This window comes from Gopherus evgoodei, chromosome 2 (assembly GCF_007399415.2).
Source record: "Gopherus evgoodei ecotype Sinaloan lineage chromosome 2, rGopEvg1_v1.p, whole genome shotgun sequence".
NCBI classification, from domain to species: domain Eukaryota; kingdom Metazoa; phylum Chordata; order Testudines; family Testudinidae; genus Gopherus; species Gopherus evgoodei.
Genome location: NC_044323.1, coordinates 229,784,691 through 229,801,869, shown reverse-complemented (window position 1 = coordinate 229,801,869; position 17,179 = coordinate 229,784,691). Strand labels below are relative to the sequence as shown.

The window sequence follows — 17,179 nt, the reverse complement described above, 5'->3', positions numbered from 1 at the left end:
CTCTATATCATGACCAAAATTGGACACAGTAGTCCAGCTGAGGCCTAATCAGCACCAAGTCAAGCAATACTATCACCTCCCTTGACTTGCGTGCTATGCCTCTGTTAATGCAACCAAAAATTGCACTTGCTTTTATTTGCAACAGCACCACATTGCTTACTCATGCTGAGGTTGTGGTCCACCACAACTCCCAGATCATTCTCAGCAGCTCTGCTGCCAACAAGCCAGTTATTCCTCATTCTCTATTTGTGCATTTTGGTTTTTCTTCTCTTAAGTGTAGCACCTTAAATTTGTCTTTATTTAATTTCATTTTGTTGTCTATAGTTCAGTTGTCCAATTTTAAGATCCCCTTGAATTTTAGTTCTACCCTCCAAAGCGTTTGCAACCACTCCCTCCTTCCAGCTTTGCAAATTTAATCAATTTAAAAAATAATCTTTATTAATGACCTGGATGTAGGAATAGAGAAGTTAAATAACACCGGATTGAGAACAGATCCCTGTGAACTCCACTTGAGACCTCTTTCCAATCTGACTTTCTATTAATAGTCACTTTTTTTGTAGTTGTTTAACCAATTATGTATCCATTTAGGTGGGCTCAGTAGAACTACCATTTTCTCCAGCTTACTTATGGGAATGTCACATGGGACTGTGTCAAGAGTCCAGGTGTTTTATGTCCACTGCATTCCCTCTATCTACCAAACCAACTACTTTGTCAAAGAAGGAAATCAAGCTGGTTTGGCATGACTTCCTTTTAGTAAATCCATGCTGGCTGCTAATGATCACCCCTTTACCCTCCAAGTATTTGCAAATTTAATGTTTTATACTCCTGCATAGCTTCACAGGTATCAAAGTCAGGCTGACTGGTCTATAGATTCACAGCTCCTTCTTTTCCCCCTTTTTAAAGATGGATACTACATTGTCCTGGAGGCCTGAAGAAGGGTTCTCTCCTGTCATCCAAGAGTTTGCAGGGGCTCCAAGAGTTCTTCAGCTAATTCCTTCAGCACCCTGAGGTGAATTGAATTCATTCAAATTAGTCAGAAGATCTGATGTGTTCTTCACTTATCCTGATCTGCATTCCTTCCCTTTTAATGTCTATGATAACTTTGTCAGTAATCCTGTCACGTTAATTTTTATGTGAAGACTTGAAGTAAAGTAGGTATTCAGCAGCTCTACCTTCTTATCTTCCATAGTTAGCTCACCTTCTCCACTGAGTAGTAAACCCACACCATCCCTGATCTTTTTTTTTGCCTGACATATTTGTCAAAACCCTTCTTAGTCTTGGCTTTCCTGATTTTAGCCCTACACACTCATGCTATTCGCCTGTATATTTCCATAGTTACATGCCCCTCTTTCCATTTCTTGTATGTATCTCTTTTGGTTTTTAGTTATCTTGTGCTGCCACACTGGTGTCCTGCGGCTCTTATCTTTCCTCTGCATTGCAATAGCTTGATATTGAGCCTCTAGTATTACATCTTTTAGGAATGGCTGACCCCCTTCGACATCACTTCTTGATTGATCTCTCCCCAGGACCTTGCCTGCTATTTCACTGAGTTGAAGTCTGCCTTTCTGAAGTCCAGTGTCCTTGTTTTGCTCTTCTCATGTCCTTGTTTCTTTAGGACCTTGAATTCTATCAGAGCATGATCACGTCTTCCCAGTTTCCTAACCACCTTTGCATTCAAAACTAGTTTATCCCTGTTGGTCAAAACCAGATCCAAAATGGATGACCCCTCATTGTTTAGTCAACTTTTTGAATCAAAGTTGTTCCCTACATATGGTAAGAGCTTGCAGGACGTATTATATTTTGCTGTATTAGTCTGCCAACAGCTACCAGGGAAGTTAAAATCCCCCATCAATAGAAGCTCGCGTGTGTTAGCTAATCTTGTTACCTACTTGAAGAATGCTGAATTAGAAGTTATGTCCTTCTCATGAAGTTGAAGAAAAGTGTAAACATGAAATTCCAGAAGTGCCACCTTAAGTGCAGCCCTATGAAATCTGTGTTAACGAGAACACGGACAGAGATGCTGAATCAAAACACCACCGAATCCAGGCTCTCCCTGGCACTAGGAGCACAGCACAGGCAGGTAGGTGCACAGCTGAACTATGTGCAGCCACTGGAGGTAACAAGGCAGTGGGCAGGGGGTGGAGGAGTGTAGGGGCTAGGGGAGAAGTGCCAGCATCTGGGATTTAAGGGCAGCTTCTGAGAACTCAGTTTTTTGCTGTGTCAGTTTCATGTCAGTAGTTGCAACTGAAAGGCAGACTCCAGCCATGTAACAAAACATTGATCAGTACAAACTACCAACTCCTCACACAGTTCTAGGGAGGGGTGGAGAACATTGGTTGGTGTTTCTGAATACCACTCAGAATGAGCCTACCTCAGATCCACGGGATCTTTGCGCTTACTGGAAGGTTATGAAGGGACGAGTGCCTAATGTAGCAGAGCTTGCCCTACCTTACATCTTCCCTGTCAGCTCTATAGATGTAGAGAGAAGCTTTAGTAAATATAAAAATCTACTTATAGACAAGAGAGAATCACTGTCTGAGGAAAAACACTAAAAGGCTAACCATAATGTATCACAATGGAAATGTCCACCAGAGATGGCAAAAACAACATTAAAGTTTATGAATTTGTAATGCTACTCAGCAATAAACTGTTCATTTGATAGTTTGAAATTATTTAATCAAATCTGAAATTAATTTGAGCAGGAAGGAAGGAAGCTTAAAAGTACTGAGTTTAATTTAAAATGGCAACAAATGAATGCTGCAAGGATGGATTACTTTATATTTAGTGCTTTTTAAATTTTTTAATTATTCAAATATTAATTCAGTTAAATTGAAAGTGTACAAGGCTCTTCTTCTGTGGACTTCTTGTGTTACTGTTCACCAATGTCAGTTTGGTCATATTACCAAGTGCTACTTTAAAAAGTGATTTAAAATGTGTTATTTTTACAATATACTGCATATCTGCAGGGTTTAAATTGTACGATTTTTTCCTAAAATTGTTTTTTCTCATTGCAATCTAATTCTGAACATAAGAATGTATTTCTAGTAAATCCACTTAACTGTTGTCAATGCAAACAATTTCGATTAAAAATCAAAGTTCTTTTAAATGGAAAACACAAAATCAGAAAATAATAAAACCAAAAACCCACAATAATAAAATGGATTTCATAGTGCCCTACTTACATGTTTGCATACCTTCTGATTCCTATGATGTTTGTAAGGCCAACTCACTGAACAAACAACTGGATTCTACTGTCCATTAAAGCCACTTTGTGCCACATCAGTAATAGTGAGTGACCTTAAAACCACCAGAATTAGTCAGTGGAGAATTCCCCTTATGTGAGTGAACTTCGCCACAAGTGGAAAGCTGGTAAACGTGGCTAGACCAGGGGTTCTCAACCTTTTTCTTTCTGAGCCCCCACCTCCAGCATGCTATAAAACCTTCACGACCCTCCTATGTCACAACTGATTTTCTGCATATAAAAGCCAGGGTCAGCATTAGAGGGTAGCAAACAGGGCAACCGGTTGAGGGCCCATGCCACAGGGAGCTCTATGAAGCTAAGCTGCCCAGGCTTCAGCCCCAGGTGGGGAGTATCAGGGCCTCAGGCTTCAGCCCCATGCAGTGGGTCTTCAGCTTTCTGCCCTGGGCCTCAGTGAGTCTGATGCTTGCCCTGTTTGACAGACCCCTTGAAACCTGCTCATGACCCCCCAGAGGAGCCTGGACCCCTGGTTGAGGAACCACTCCTCTTGCACAACACTCCCTTTGCCCACGGGCTAACGATAGGAAGGGGACACGTCATTGACTTTCCAGAGCCTCATTTCACCACATAGGATCTTCCAATGGATCTTTATGGAAGTTAGAGTAGGACCCGCTGCTGCTCTAACTTCTGTCAGGACTAGATGGCTGAGGATCAGAGAGCCACAATTATTGCATATTTTCTGCACATGAACTCCCACTGAAGTGAAAAGAAACTCCATATAAAGTTTGGAAACACTGGACCCTAAAGTTTTTATTTGTGCTTTCCTTTCTTAATAAGAAGTATATGGACTGTCAAGAAAGAGAGGGTTTTGTCATGTAGTCTGGCATGCATGGTTCAAAACTTTCTCTTCTCATTTATGCAAGTATCAAGTGCCAGTTACAAACTTAAAAGATAGGAATTAAATCCTGTCAGGGCATTAGTCCATAACCTGTTGATTTACTGTTTACAGAAGTTAACTTCCTTGTCTGTTTTTAAACACATTACTTATGTACATCTTCTTAACACTATCCCAAGTACATAGCCTAATTTTGAAGCACAACAATAGATATGCCTGTGCCAGTGTCATTCCAATCATTAACAGATTTTTCTGATTCAGTTAGCTATCTGACAGACAGCTCCTACAATGTCAATTTGCACTATAATCAAACTTTAGGAAAAAACACTCAAAATTCAATATCCCTGTGCACTACACAGCACCATATGTACAGTAATATCTAACTATTTCAAGGGTATCAACAGTGTAGCTAAATGCTACATCTGTGTCTGTTTATGGTTTAAATTAAACCAACAAAGAATTGGGATTGAGCCTATTTCCCAAATCTCTAGCTCAGAGGACCCCAAACCGTGGGACAAGCCCCCATAGAGGGGCCCAGGCCAGTCCCCAGGGGGATGGGGAGGGACCACCAACCAGCCATGCTCCAGCCCTGCCTCAGCCTTGGCCACCAAGCATGGCCCAGATGTACTCAGCCCCACCCCCAGTTTCTGGCCATGGCTCCTCAATAGGCCACATTCCATCCCAGCCTTGGCTCCTTTACCCTGCCCTATCCACTTTGACATCCCATCCCATCCCCCCCCCCGAGCCACATCCCCTGTCCCGGCCACAGTCGGGGAGAGCACAACACTGAAAAGTTTGAGGTCCAGTGCTCTAGTTGTTCCAACTGAAGAGGATGCAACTTCAGCATTAAGGCCTTAAATTCACTGAGCCAGTGTACACTTAACCAGTTCAGAACTCTTTAAAACCAGAGTTAACCTGAACCAGTTAAGTCTTCTTTTCTCCTCACAGCTAGAGTGGATGAGCTCAAACAAAATCCTGCAAAATCGTTACTCATGCAAGCAGTCCTTCAGACTTCTGCTTACACCAAGTAAGCCAATAAAGAGAGAAAGAATCTCAGCTAGCTTATTTTTCTTAGCAATGTTACCTGATCACAAACAGGAGGGGAGGTGGTTCCTGCAATCACAAAGAGATGGGAAAATGGCCTGAGCAGCATGAGATTCACACGATGGAAGAGTTTGAGAATTTCTTATTTATAAATGTAAATTTCCAATGATGAGTCAAAACATAAAAACCTTAACTGCAACCATATCATCAGATATCAATAATCACTGAATGTCTTGGTCCAAACTTCTAAAGAAAATTCTACTAAGAAATGCCATCTTTAGTAATATTGGGTATCCTAATGGACTAAAAATTCCAATTACTTAAAGAAAAAAGTCATGTATTCAGCTGAAATTTATCATTAAATGGTCAGATTTATACAAATATTAAAAGCCACCAAGACAAAAAATCTTGAAAGAACTCCCCACTGTAATTAGCTATTGCAGTACACTGTGTAACAGCAGACAACTTCCACCACAGACTTAGTAGCTACAGTTAACACATTACGACAAAAGTATGGACAGAAATCACTACCCTATTATTAGAGCTATTTAAAGTTATGAGAAACACTGAGCAGGAAAAGGATTCTGTCTCCCCACACGATCACTTAACTTGATTTTCGTACAGAGATGACTCAGTCCAGTTTTGTTTATAAAATCTTACATGCTGGTATGGGTTGCAAAACCCAACAAAGGGACGGGGGAAGGATTAGAAAAGTGACTCAAAGACAGGAGCGCGGGGGAGAATGTTAACTGAACTAGCAGGCTTCAAAAAGCTTTTCATTAAACCAGATTGCTCCCCTTTTCCCAAAATACTGGCCTGTAGAGTACTATCAGGATGTGTCTTGTTGCTTCTCTAATAATCTGTCCTACAGACACCACTACCAGCAACAAACTGAGGACAACCAGCCATACATCCCCTAGTTCACAGACTCCACCAATGTCATCTCTTTTCCTAGAGATCAGCCACTGGTTCAAATTCAACCCAGCAAGACCAAAGTTAAACTAGCTGGAAGAGAGAAACACTTCCAAAAACCAGCCAAGCAGCTGTTCTCATATTCCATCAAGGACATCTGTAACCTAGTCACTAAAAAGATTTGAAGCCTCATGGTCTCATCTTAATTGCCATTTAGTCTGGAGTCCAAGGCAGCAACAGTGATGGAAAAAGTCTTCTTATACCTTCAACTTACTGCTAAATGATTCCTCTCTCAGGCAAGGAAGATATCTTGCAAAAGTGCACCATGCATTCATCAGCTCCACTCTGGATTGCTACAACTAGTAGCATCTCCATTTGAAGCTGAAGTTTCAGCTTGTGCAGAATGCAGCAACCCAATTCTCCAGTGACACTGCAAGGCCTTAGTTATCATTATGAACATTCATGAGTCAGGACGCAGTTATATCAGCAATCATCTTCATCCACAACCCACAAAGTAGGCAGTCCTCCTCTCAAACAATTTAGTTTACAAATCCAAGACAAAGTGAGAATCAGAGTGAAGTCACTCTCAGAAGAGGAGTTACAGAGTTTTCAGATGAAAACAGTCTAATCCAGAATAGTACCATCTTCAGAATTATTTCAGGATCTTCAAGAAAACAAACAAACCTTCCAACCATCTATATAGTCCAAGACTATACTCCTCTATCAAGGCACAAGAAGATTAACAAACCTAGTCATGCAATCCTCATCACAAAGCTCCAGGCAGGTTACCTGAGAAGCATTTAGATTCTGTAGTGACATGCACAAAAGGGTGGGGTGGGGTGGGGGCGGGGGAGAGAAACAGGGCTGATAAATAACCACAGACTAAAGATCTCTGCTTCTAAGAATATAGGCATAGATAAATATACACTATAGATCCTGGTTAAAAGAAACTTGTGGTCTCAATAGAAAATGAAAAGTAAATCAGTCAGCCAGTACACAAATGAAAAGCCAGTTTATATAGGGAATCCTAACTGACCACTGCTGCAAGGAAGTTACTTGAGCCTTACTTACAAACAGACAGGTATTTATTCACCATCTTCCATAGTGTTCAAAGTATCCATAAATTAAAACTCTAATCCCAAACAGTTTTACCCGACCACTGCTAAAGAAAGAAGCAGATACAGTAGTATCTCAATCTTAGCCATGTTTTCAAGGGGATAGTTAAGAACTCTTGTCTACACTGTTGACATCGTAGCAATAATATCTGTTACTAAAGGGAGAAGTCAAAGCGATTTCGTTCGTAAAAACTAAGAACATTAACCAAGTTATGGCACAGAAGCCTGAATTAGCCACTGGATGGTTTGCGAAGCGCTACAGCGCTAGCTGCGGCCCTCCCTGTCCCGTGAGCACACCGGATCTATCCCACTGACCCTTTCAAAGGGAAGTAAAAGATTGCCAAAGACACAAACGAAAAAAAAGCCACCTTTTCCCGTAAACCGAGCCGAGCAGACTCAGCACTAATTACTCTCGCTGGGTAATCACCAGAGAACCCACCGGAGCAGGGGCTCAGCTCAGCCCAGACCCCCCAACCCCGAAGCCAGGGCTGCCTTATTGCGGCGGCGGCTGTGGGAGACTTGCGGGATTTCCCATTGCGGCGTCTCCACGGTGCTCAGGGCTGGTGTTTGCCTCCTTCAAGGGGCAGGAGATCGAGTAAATTACACGCCCGGCTCCTCACGGGCCGCCCCCGCTACCCCCTCCAGCTCCAGCCCCCGCCCCCGGTGTGTGCATGCGGAGGGACCCTCGGGGCTTTACTCCCCGCCCCGCCCCGGAGAGGTGGGGAGCGCGGGGCCCAGCACCGAAGGTACCGGCGGGCCGGGCCGGGCCGGCCGCGCTCCGTACCCGCCCCCCAGCCACTGCGGCTCTCAGGGTGGGGCGGCAGCGGCGGGCGAGCAGGGGGAATGGGGGCGGGGTGACACCGCCCGGAGCGGAGGACCGGGGGACGAGCCAGGCCGCCCATCCCGACACTCACCGACCGAGGTGGCGACGGTAGCTGTTGTTCCCAGGCCACTATCGGCTCCTGGCGACGCGACTCTGCTACGGGAGCAGCAGCGGAGCCTGCGGAACAACGGCTTAATGCGCTGCTGTGCGCATGCGCCGCCCTCGGGGCCCCGTGACACTGGGGAACGAGGGGTGGGGAGTCTGTTGCCGGCTGGGGGAAAGTTCTGTTCTCCCCGCCCTGCCTACGCGTCTGCAGAGGGCCTGGGCGGCAACCTGCGGGGCGGGGACTGCCCGAGCCCATCGTGTGCAGTCCGGTTCGGGGCCGTGCCCGCCTAGCGCGGTGTTACAGACGCAGCCCATCCCCATCCCCATCCCCCCGCGCCCCAACCCGTGACCGGAGCTGTTGGCTCAGCAGCATGATGCTTCCCCGCTTCCTTCGCTAACCGCGCTGGGCTCCAGTTTAACCTCGGTGCCTCTTTTCACACACACTGGGGGGAGGGGGCCGCCCCCAGCAGCGGTCCCGGAGACCCTGGCCCGTAGGTGCGGGAACCAGCCTGCTGGGGGTGCAGCAGGCAGCACCCCTGGGGCTGAAGTGGTTCCCAGGGTTTACAGCTTTGTTTACTGGCTTTCAGCACCCGCGGCTGTAAAAAAATTTTCGGCACCTATGCCCTGGAGGTCGGAGTTAACTCGAGTTCATTTATACAGCAGAGTCCTAATTAAAGAAACGAAACTTCTCATCACGGCCTCTGTGTCGTGCTGGGAACAAGAGAACTGATTTTATAGTGTCACAGCCCTGAATTACGCCCTTCTACTTTCATAGCCTTGTGGTATGATTCTGGCATGAGGCTGACAAGAAAGCATGTGACAGTTGTGCATGATGTGAAGGGTGTTTTTGTTTTAATAGGTGGAGGTTGGGATAATCTCACTTGAGGAGCCACAAGTGAAATCTGCAGTTTTTTCCAAAGTCTATGAAAGCTTCATAGCACCTGCGATAGCCATATTTATTTACAGTATGTGTGTTCACTCATTTCTCTAGATGGGGGTTTTAAAGTCTTTTATCATATATTTCTTTCTTTACTCATGTTTTTATCTTCTCAAGTCAGTGCCTCTGTCATCATATGATTCAGTGTTTCTGTTTCCATTTCATTTTTTTATGTAGTCTGTTACGTACTGTTCTTGATTGTGTTTGATGTTTCATTTCCTTATAAAAGGGACTTCAGTTACTGTTTTTGTTGCTGTCTTGTAGACAGTTTCATTTGTAGCTAGATATGGTGCTGGTGAACCCTTCCGCCCATACAAAGTTCATTGTAGGATTGGGGCTTTAGTATTGTCCACAAACTTAAATGAAAGGCATTATTGTAGTTTGAAATTTGTATTATTATTTATTGATTATTTTTGAGTATACAGTTATGTGCTTCACAAAACCAGTTAAGACACATTTCTAAGCCTAGTCCCATTAAAGTGAACCGGAGTTTTGCCACTTGCTTTCACAGAAGCAAGACTGGGTCCACAATTTCTGCCATTGAGGGGGAAAAAAAAAAACCCTTATGTTTTAAGGCCCCAATCCTTTAATCATCTCTGAACAGGATGGGTCTCTCTGCAACCCCTCTCATTTCAGCAGGACTCTACATTAACATAAGGCTCCATCTCTGCCAGTTAAATGGCAGAACTGAGGCCTTAATTCAAGTATGACACAACAACAGAGGGTAATAAACAAAGAGGGAGACAAGGAGAGGTAAGATGTGAATTGCAATAACACCATTTGATTACTCAAGGCAAACACAGATCTTGTTTATGTAAACTGTGTTTTATGCTGTTAGTGTTTCTGAGAGGATCCACAAGGTGAAAAATGAGCCTGTGCCCTTTTTTGCTGCTTTATAGTATAAACAAGTGCCTGAAAAATGTTTTTAAAAAATTGTTGGATTTTCCTCCATTTTACAATACATACATTTTACATTAGAAATTCATGTTGTGTTTGCCCTGGAAGACTATGATGACTGGAGGAATAGTTAAATGAGGCTTCAAGAGCTGGAAGTGAAAGCTGAGCAATTGAAAGGAAGGAATTTTTAGTCAGAATGTTCAAAACTCTTTGCTTTTGTTACATCTATTTAACATCAGTATTAAAGTAGTCTACTTAATACTTTAGATAAAATGTGTCTTTGTTAAAGATTCATGAACCCTCACTCTACCCTTTCAATAAGGTGTGAGATTTTATAAGCATGCCTCAAGAGATTCAGAAGATTCTCCAGAAAAGTCTGGGAAGACAGAACTTGTCATCCCCTACTACTTCAAAAAGTAATAAACAAAAACTTTTGAAACAGGCCTTATTTATACATCATAAAGAGAACAGAATCCCAAATTTAAAAATAATCCTTTACAGGTCACTTTTAACTATTTTCTTGTATGTTACATGGATCAGTTTAATAACGTGATACCTGTAAATCCAGGTTATTTTAATGAACAGAGTTTTCTGAATACATGTTCGATGCCTATAAAATCTAAAATACCTCGCTCTTCTATAAACCAGGATGTTGTAATTTTGAGGTATGATGTGTCAGGGCTAGAAATGGATACTGTATGGATAGATACGTAGACTGTTGGTCCTTCATCAGTTGAAGCTGAGCCAATCACATGTCTTCCAATCTTCTCTTGCTCTGACCATCTTTCGCCATGCTTGTCCATATCAGCTTGTTAGGAAATCATCCCACCTCTTTGGAGGTTGACCACGTGACCATTTCTGTTCTTGCAGATACCACTCGGCTAGAGCTGCGGTCCATTTCTTGTCACTGAGTCAGGCCACATGTCCAGCCCACTGCATTTTGCTGAGCCTGCTTTCAACAACATCTCGCATTCCAGACTGCTGCCTAATTATTTCGTTGGGGATGTGATTGCGGAGCGAAATACCCAAAAATGTTCATTCCATCGCCCTTTGTGTGACAAACAGTTGATGTTCTTCAATCTTTTGTCAGTGACCATGTTTTGCTGCCATATAACATTGCTGGAAGCACGGTCAAGTTGAAAAGATTCGCACGAGCTGTTTTACTGATCTTTCCTTGGAGGATGTCCTTGATGCGCATTCAATGACATCATCCAGCTTTTTTCGTGCACGGCAGTTCACATTTCTGATTGTGGTGCATGTTGATTTCGTGATCCAATAAACGTATTTATCAGCCTCTTAGATCTGCTCTCCAAGAGTTATTTGGGTTCTTGGGAGAACATCTGATCTCATGTATTTCGTTTTCAACCAATACATTTTTAATCAGATTTGAATACTTTGTGTTCAGTTCTTTAAGCATTCTGTCAAGCTGGACTGTATTTTCGGCTATCAGCACTATATCATCTGCGAACCTGAGATGGTTTAGCTGCTTGCCATTGATATTAATCTCACCTTTCAAGTCTGCTCATCGAAAAACCAATTCAAGACAGGCTGTGAATAATTTTGGTGAAACTGTTTCTCAATGGGGATTTGGAGGAGAGTATCTAACAGCGATATGTCCGTGCTGCAGCCAGAGTTCACTTCCTTTAGTAATGTGATATATTTCATGCTGATGCCCTGTTCTAAAAGAGCATCAAGAATGGCATTAGTCTCTGTGCTGTTGAACACCTTCTCATAGTCTAAGGCGGCAATGCACAAAGGGAATTTATATTCCCTTGAATGCTCTAGTAGTGGGTTTAGAGTGAAGAGGTGGTCTATCGTGCTATAATTCCTCTGAAAGCTGTCTGTCTCTCTAGGTTGTTGTTCATCCAGGTTTTGTGATAGTCAGTCAATTTTTTATTATTTTAGTGAACAATTAATAAATATGCAAGAGCAGGCAGATCGGGCAATAGTTCTTTAGATTTTCTTGATCGCCTTTCTTATGCAACAAGATGGTATTGGACTCTTTCCAACTGGACGGCATCTTCTGGATTTCCAGGTAGCAGCTGAACCTTTGGGTGAGAGCTTTCAAAAGTTCCTGACCTCCCATCTTAAGCACTTCTGCTGTCAGACCGTCCTTACCTGGAACCTTCCCCTCTTTTTCATTTGATGGGCTGCATGGTGGACTTCGCTAATGAGAACTGGGAGTATGTGTTGATCAGTTTGTTGAAGTGATGGCATTGGGACATCTATATGGGATGCAAACAAATGGGCATAGAAATCCCTGCAGATTGCCTCCATCTCTGTTCAGTCGGTTACTGATTCTCCATCTCTATTCTTCAAAGCCGATAATGATGACCTGTACAACACCAGTCCCTATTTGCATTTTTTGAGACTTTTACGATCGTCAGTAGCCTGCAGGAGCTTTTCGGTTCGAAATTTCTCAAAGTGTTCCTTCAACTTCATTCATATGAGCTTGCAGAGAAGGGAGTACTCTAGCCTGTTGCTACCATATCTTTTCATTTTCCTCCTCTTCTCCAATAAAGTCTTTGTATTCTCCGAGATTCTTCCACTAGCTCTTCTTGGTCTTTCACATTCAGCTGATTTCGTATACCATTTCAGTCTTACTGAAGTTCTCATAATTGTCATCGCAGTCGTCCAGGAGGCTCCAATCTTCCCTAGAAATGTTTTCCTTCAGGATTACCTCATCGAAAGCTACTGGTTGGTGCCTTCTGTTCTCTGTACACAGCGCCTTTTTCTCCACCTTCACAGTGAACATGAGTCTGGCTCTCAGTAGGCGATGATCACTACCAATATTGAATGATGGCACTACTGAAATATCCTGCACGATGCATCATCTATCGATCAGAAAGTAATCAATTTCAATTTTTGTCTTCACATTTGGTGCGATCCAGGTCCATCTTCTGTTGGCCTTCTTTCAGAACCAGGTGTTACCAATGAACATTCTCCTCGTCTCTGCCAATATAGCTAGTCATTCTCCTCATGCGTTTCATTCTCTGATACCATACTTTCCTATGAACTTTTTGCCCTCTTTTACTCTTCCAACCTTGGCATTAAAATCTCCCATCGCAGTTGTATATGTGGAACTCTGAACGAGGGTTTCCTCCAGTTCCTGATCGAATCCTTCCACATAGTCATCTTCACATGCATTTATGGGAGCATAGATCTGGATGATTTTGAGGGTACTATTTCAGTTCAATCAGAGGTAAAGCACCGCGATACACGATGACTTCAAAATGACATGAGACAATTTTCGAAGACCATTCCTTATTTATGATGAATCTGACTCCTCCAATTGTCCTTGTGCCTTCTCCTTTTTCTAAAATGATCATATTTCCATCCCTCCAGCTGACCTCCCATCTCCTTCTTTCGTCATGTTTCACAAACACCCAGCACATCGCAGGCTGTTTTTGCCTTTTCTTCCATGAGATGGTTTATAGATTCCTCCCTCGTCAGTGTTCTGCAGTTGTAAGTGCACACATAAATTTAATGTTAAACACCCCAAGGATAACTTGGAAGAGTCCTTGAAATGTGTCTTCTGGCCTTCCTGAGAGTGCTTTCCCTCCTTTAGCTCACCATAAAAGATCTTTGGCAGTTGCCCATCTGATGTTCTGGTGACATGGCCCACCCATCTCATCTGTGACTTCATCAACTGAGTATGGATGTTTGGAATGCCTACCCATATGAGAACTTCAGTGTTTGGAACCTTGTCTTGCCATCATCAGTTTCCTCAGACAGCCCATGGGAAGTGAAAGTGATTCAGCTTCATAGCATAGCGTCTGTACGCCATCCAGGTTTTGCATACATACCTCAGAGTTGGCAACACAATGGTTTTGTAGACCTTCAGTTTTGTCTGATTGATGTCTCTTCACTCTCACACATTTGCACATATTCTGCCAAAGGTGACGCTTGCTTTGGAAAATCTGGTATTGGTTTCATTATCAATGTGAACTGCATGCGACTGTGTACTGCTGAGGTAGGTGAACCCTTTTCAGTATGATTTTCTCTGCCATGCTTCCAGATGCCTTTCGTGACTGACGCCAGGATTGGCATCAGATACCAGACTGATAGCAAGCTCTTCAATTTGAAGAGACTATAGGAGAAGACAAAAAGGTACAGGAAAAGACTGTTCGTGATCTTCTGTTTGCTGATGGCTATTCCTTGAATGCCAAATTTGAGTCCGACGTGTAGTGGAGTATGGATTATTTTTCTTCAGTTTATGACAATTTAGGTCTCACAATCAACATCAAGAAGACAGAAGTGATGTACCAGCCTGCACCAGGAAAGCCTCATGTAGAGCCTACTATCACAATGAATGGCCAAACCCTCCAGGCACTGGACCATATAGGTAGTATGTATGTATATTCACGGTTACAAGGCTAGCTGAATCTCTGATCTGTTCAAGTGCATGATTAATGGTAGCAGGCCTTGTTCCCTTATCTGTCTTTAGGGTAGCATCACACAATTTTCCTTTCTTCAGACCAAGTCCTGGGCTGTGATACCCTGTGGATCAACTGTGCCTTCCCAGCAGGTCTGAATGGATTTGGGTTCCTGTGGTTCTTCCCTTTAGGAATCTGTGACTCATGGTTTATAGTAACCCAGAACTGTCTTCTTAGAACAAAAGTATTGTTTATTTAACCATAGGAACAACTCAAGGGTTACTTGCATATCTATCATACCTAGTGTCCTAGGCATGCCTGTTTTACCTTGGACTCCTAATCTCAGGCGGGGGAGGGGAGCGGTTGAGTGTCCGTTTCCGAAAACCCAGGTAAGTCCTTACGGGAGTGTGGGCATCTTTAATTCCTGCTGTGGTTCTTTTTTCACAGTTTCCTGGACTTGGACTTACTGCCCAACATCAGTTTGGTGAGCTCTACAGGTTCAGAGGTAGAACATCCAAGCCGATAGCTCTTGTATCATTCCTGAACTGTTTGCTGAGAGGTGTATATTGAGATCCACCTCCCCTTTCCTGGGGGCATTTCCTGACAATCCTGCTATTGAATTAACTAAGCATATGCATACAGTAAACTGCACAGTTAGGGTGACCAGACCTCTGGATATTTAGGTATTTGTCCTGTGTCCCAACCAATCTTTGGTCGGGATGCAATTTGCCCCGATATTTCGCTCCACCGGCAGCAGTGTATTTTTGTTGTTTTTTTTTTACTCCCCATGCGCCCCGATATTTTCTTCATCTCATCTGGTCACTCTACTCACAGTAACCAGGTCATACATGAGTTTATAAATATTATACAGGAAACCCAAAATTCATCACAACCAACATAATTCATAGAGCTAGCTGGAGAACAAAAACCTGTGTTTGTGAACAAATTTTAAATTGTTTTGTTTCAAAGTTTTCAAAATTTTGGGGAGAGGAGTTGAACATTTTCAAGATTTTTTTTTAATGCCTTTACTATTTTAGCTTCTGCTAGTTTCTGCTGTGCTGAATTGGCCTTGAGCAATGACCTCTCTTGAATTGGAGAATAAGAGAAGAAGATAGAAGGAAAAAGTGGGAGTGTCTTTAACAATTGTAACTTAACAAGCCTCACATACTGTGAAAATATTTGGATAGGGATAAGTACCTTAGCAACCTGAGATGAAAAAAATATTAAGCAAGATAAATGTAGTAAATATTCTATGTATGTATGTATGACAGGAATGGCATCTAAATAGCTAAAAGTAGACTTTTAAGTGTTATTTTTAAAAAAATGCAACAAAATGCAGTTAAAATGCTTTTAGTGTATGTAAACAGTTCAAAAGGGGAGGACTTGCAAGCGTTACTCCTGAGTAGTTATACTTTACCCTAGTGCACAAATCAGATAAATGTAGTATTTTTAAAGGTGTATTTAACTGAGCTATTTTTAGACTTAAAAATAGCATATTTAAAACTAATTTAAAATTGTTTCCTTTGGTTTTGAATAGCAAGATCAAGTAGAGCTGGTTGCTTTTCAGATTAACTCTTTATGGAGAGGAGTCCTTCATTTCTTAGCTATTGAAGTGTAACCCTTCTGCCCCTCTGAGTTGGCAGCAACAAGGGCCGGGTTCAGTATCCAGAGGTTCCGTTTCAGTAACACGATGCATAACTGGTTCGAGCCCCCACCCAGTGACCTGGGACACTCACATACCACACACCCCTGGGCGACTCTAGGAGGCAATACTTCCCCTCTCGCAAGCACGGAGTCTGAGTGTAGCAAAATCTTTTTAATACAGGAAGGAATCAATGCGGCATCCCATTGGAGAACCACCACAAACAGAGTTATAACACAAACCATAAACAAAAACCCACCTCCGAGTACGTTTGGCACTGTCCTTTTTCCCCTTAGGGTTTTAAGTCCAATCACCCCAAAGTCCAACAACCCAAAAGTCTCTGGTCAATGCCACCCCAGAGTTCAAGAGTTTATCTATAGAGGTCCCTCCCCCCAGCCTGGGTAGAAAGGGGCACCTTACGTGGTCCGGGGCCAACTGCCCTGCCTCTCTGTGGGTTCTGCTTCCGCCTTCTCCACGAACTGCTCCGCTTTACCAGCTGCTCCACTCTGCTCCTCCAGCCGTCCTCAGGAACTGCTCTGCTCCACCAGCTCCTCTGCAAAACTGCTCAGCTCTGCTCGCTCTGTGGGCCGCTCCACTCGTCCCACAGCTACTCCGCTCTGCCAGCCGCTCTGCTGCCACCAGCTGTCCTGTGATCCGCACCAGCCGTCCCCGCAACTGCTCCACTCCACCAGCTGCTCTGTTCCACAGTATAACTTCAGGCTCCCCCACTAGTTAGCACAGTACTCAGTGCTCTCAGCTCAGTCATTTCAGCTCTTTCGTGATTTCAACTCATAGTGATCTCAGGTCTTAGTGGGGGAGCCCCAGTGCTAGTGCACCATTAGCCCAAAGTGCGTTCAGCTCAGTAACCTGTATTTAGAGTCTTCAGGGAATAAAAAAAAAAAAAAATCAACTGACATTCCACAGTGGAGAGAGGAAGGGGTGCAACTGGTGCTTCTGGCTCCACAAGGAGCCTGCACCACCAGGCACAGATACCTGTCCCCAACCTCTCTCAGTTCACTGGGTTTTGGAACCCATGTCCCTTGTCTAATAAGTACCACCCAACTGAGGGTGAGTCATTTGTCACCAAGCAGTCCCACCGCTCAGCAGTCTGGGATAGGGTAGGCGTGCCTATGCAAATACACTCTCTGACATTCTTTCCACCAGTTGTCAGGGTAGAGCTTATCCTGACTCTGCTTACAGAAGTTACGAGGAGTTTTGCTTGAGTAAGGGTTAC

General features: G+C 43.4%; 1 protein-coding gene across 2 annotated transcripts in view; it reads right to left on the bottom strand.

Annotated features, from left to right (window-relative positions):
- SDCBP (syndecan binding protein) overlaps positions 1 to 8,299 on the bottom strand; it is a 44,342-nt gene extending 36,043 nt beyond the window's left edge. Inside the window, exon 1 of one of the 2 annotated variants that reach the window (XM_030553144.1) lies at positions 8,080 to 8,299. The gene's annotated coding sequence lies outside the window, so the exon portion shown is untranslated. The remainder of the gene's footprint in view (positions 1 to 8,079) is intronic. The other variant, XM_030553143.1, reaches the window with a different exon arrangement.
- Between the last annotated feature and the right edge of the window lie 8,880 nt (positions 8,300 to 17,179).